Consider the following 3,746-nt stretch of genomic DNA (forward strand, 5'->3'; position numbering starts at 1 on the left):
TGTGGTCTGCAGCCAGAGGCTCATTGAGAGACAGAATAGAATAATAATCAGCCTGCAGGCAGAGGTGGATCCCTGAGTCCTTTTGAGTCTTTGCCTGATTCACTTCTGGACCTGGGGCAGGAAAAGCAGACCTTAGTGTGCATCCTTTCCAAATGCACCCAGCCCCAGCGAGGGAGCCACCAGCTGTGGATTGCTGATAGCTCCAAACAGAGTACTCAGGGCCAGTCACAAACATCATCTGTCATTGTTCTGCACAAGGGACCCTCCAAAAAGACTGGGAGTCATAGCAGATCTACTTATTACATACAAACAAGTGCAAACAGAGAAAGATAGAAAAGAAACAACAGCTAAAATAATTACAAAGTGCTTATTTCAAATTTATCTGAATTTGTTGTTGACATTTTAATTAGAATACTGTGGTTAAGTAAGTGGTTATTTAATACTTTTGACAGAAGAAACTACATTCAAAATGGCAATTTCTTAATTTTGTAATAGATGTAATAACTAAGATTTGTGGTATATTTATGCTAGATAATATGCTAAAATACTAGGTCATTTAATATTCACAACAACTCTGTGAGATATAAATTATAATTATCTCTATTTCACAAGTGAATATGAAGCTTAAGGAGATCAGGTAACTTGCCCAAGATTGTTTTGCTTCTATGCATCTAGTGAAGCTTGTACTTAAAACCTGAGTAATCTAATTCCAGAGCCTGTACTTCTAAAGAATAAGCCTTATAACAGATGTACAACTAGTACTTTTGGTAATGTGAGAGTTGCTTTTCTAAGAAATCTCTTGTTTATGTATTCAATGAAAAAATAAATTATGGTGGTGATGAGGTTCTAGATTGAAACTCACAATAAGAATATTATTTTACCTTGAATGAATTTTAACGATACAGATATTTGTTTTTATTTTTAATAGTGTAAAAAGAAAGTTATAAAACCTAAGTATCACCAGAAAAATCGAGTATTTACATCTAGCTTTATTTGAAGAGTAATAGCTCCTCTTTTCCTAATGATAAAACTATAATGATTTAAAATTCATTATTTCCTGTTGTTATAATAAAACAAAAATTCCAAAAGGTCATTTCACTGACACTCTATTTCTAACCACTTGAGAGATATTAGATCCTGATTTTAACTTTCATTAATGATCTCAAGTTTTATATTGAAGTATAAAGAAAAGTGGCTTGCATTATCCAAACAATACTGTCTAAGAAACATCACATTATCACAATTTATTATATGAAAACTGATTCTATACAAGAAGTGCCTGTATTAAGCAAAGAATGTTATTTTTAGAGAGGAATTGCCATTAAAGAACTTATTTTCAACTATTGCAGGAATATATTTACTACTAATAATAAAGATATTTTTGTAGCCAGATTCCATACAATAAGAATATAATTTTAAGAGAAAGAAATGATTATATATGTATGTGTGTGTTGGATGGAGTAATTATCAAGTATGTACATTTATCACCACTCAATTTAGTGGAATTTTGTTCTTTATACAAAAGGTTAGAAGATTTTTGTAATACAAAATGTTAGATTTATTTTTTCCTTCAATAGTATTACAATCAGGGTCAATGAAACTGCAGTATAATACAAAAGATATGAGAACTAATCATAAGCTCAGAAAGGAATTAGGTAAGGGTTGAGAAAGAGTCCTATAAAATTATGGGTAGGTCACCCCGAGCCAGTCTACTTACCATTTCCATATTAGAAAAATTAGAGCATGCTAAATGAAATAAAGGCTACATCACTGAAACAAATGAAAGGAAAATAGATATTTTTACACAGAAGATTCTGTAATTAACCTATGGGACTCTATGTGATTATAAATTATGGCAGTAAATTACTGAGAATGTCTTAAAATAAGACACATAGAAAATAGTGTCTGAGTAGTTCCTGAATTATAACAAGATGATATACAATAAGTTGGCCTGCTGAAGTCAGGAATGAGATTTCTTGTCTTTTTTTAATGTTACAATATTATATAATTAGGGCCCCAACTTTTTCAAGACTGGATCTTTTATGGAGATGAAACAGTATACAGAGAGTCATTTGTCAATTTTTAGTATGTACATAAAAAAAACATTAGTGTTGAGAATATTACCAATAGAGAAGAGTTTCCAATCCCACAAGATAATGCAGAAAATATACTCTTAGTTTTAGAAGTATTTTTTTTCTTTTTAATGATTAGCAAAGGTAAGAATCTTAAAACTATAAAACAAACGGCTTCAGCCCTAATCGGCTTGGCTCAGTGGGTAGAGCATCAGCCTGTGGACTCAAGGGTCCCAGGTTCGATTCCGGTCAAGGGCATGTACCTTGGTTGCGGGCACATCCCCAGTAGGGAGTGTGCAAGAGGCAGCTGATCGATGTTTCTTTCTCATCGATGTTTCTAACTCTCTATCCCTCTCCCTTCTTCTCTGTAAAAAATCAATAAAATATATTTTTTTAAAAAAACAGCTTCAGAGGTAAAATATCCATTCTTTAATGTGTTTCTAGATTTGGTGGCTATGGTCTTGCTGATGCCATAAAAGCAGCACTATAATCCAAATCCTACATTTTAAAAAGGGGATTTTTTTTTCACCTCCAAGAAAAGCTTTTTGTATTTTGTCAAAAACAATGTAGTTGCCCTAGCTGGTTTGGCTCAGTGGATAGAGCATCAGCCTGTGGACTGAAGGGTCCTGGGTTTGATTTTAGTCAAGGGCACATGCCCGGGTTGCGGGCCCGATCCCCAGTAGTGGGTGTGCAGGAGGCAGCAGATCAATGATTCTCTCTCATTTATGTTTCTATCTCTTTCTCCCTCTCCCTTCCTCTCTGAAATCAATAAAAATATATTTTAAAAAAAACAACAACAATGTGGTTATTTTAAAAATGAGAAATTATATCTCTGGGACCCTGTGTTTATCTACTGATTTCAGTGTTTCAATTTAATTCACTCTGTGTGTGTGTGTGTGTGCGCACACCTATAGAGAGAGAATCTTCTACTGTATCAAATTTGGCCATGTCCTAGGGTACAACAGTGAACAAAATGGACTTTATCCTTATCTTCAGGACACACACAGAGAAGGGAACTAAAACTTAGCTCCAAAATGTTATGATAGAAATATTAGGTATATAACAGGTCCTCAAGGGCTTCTTGGAGGTCACTAAATGGAGAACTCTAACCAGATTACAGTGATGTGGACACTTCTAAAATAAAGTTTTAGAGGCAGGAGAGCGCATAGCATGATTTATAAATGGAAATAGTTTAATGTTTAAAGTGTGTGCTGAGTTAGAGTGACAGAGATAAAATTGGAGAGGAAAGTGGTTGCAGGACTATACAGAGCCTTGCAAGACTTTATCCTAATGGCAGATTTTGAGCAGGAGAAATTTACCAATTTGCTATCATAATAAGAAAATTTAAGATAATGTTCTTAGAAATTACTGTATTAAACAGAGTAAACTAGCCAAGATACAGAAAATCTGAAGCATGATAATTGGCCAAGAACATGTGGCGTATAATTTACGTTAATAAATTTGACTACTTGGAAAAATGGATAAAACCTTAGAAATATATTACCAAAAAACTGGATTAATTAGAAATAAAATTTCTGAATAGATTTGTATCCATCTAAGCCATTGAATTAATAATAATAATAATAATAATAATAATAAACTTCCTACAGTAAAACACCATGTTCACATGGCTGGTGGGCTTCACAAAACATTGAAAATATAAATCCAACCTGA

Source organism: Myotis brandtii, unplaced genomic scaffold (assembly GCF_000412655.1).
Source record: "Myotis brandtii unplaced genomic scaffold, ASM41265v1 scaffold121, whole genome shotgun sequence".
NCBI lineage: Eukaryota > Metazoa > Chordata > Mammalia > Chiroptera > Vespertilionidae > Myotis > Myotis brandtii.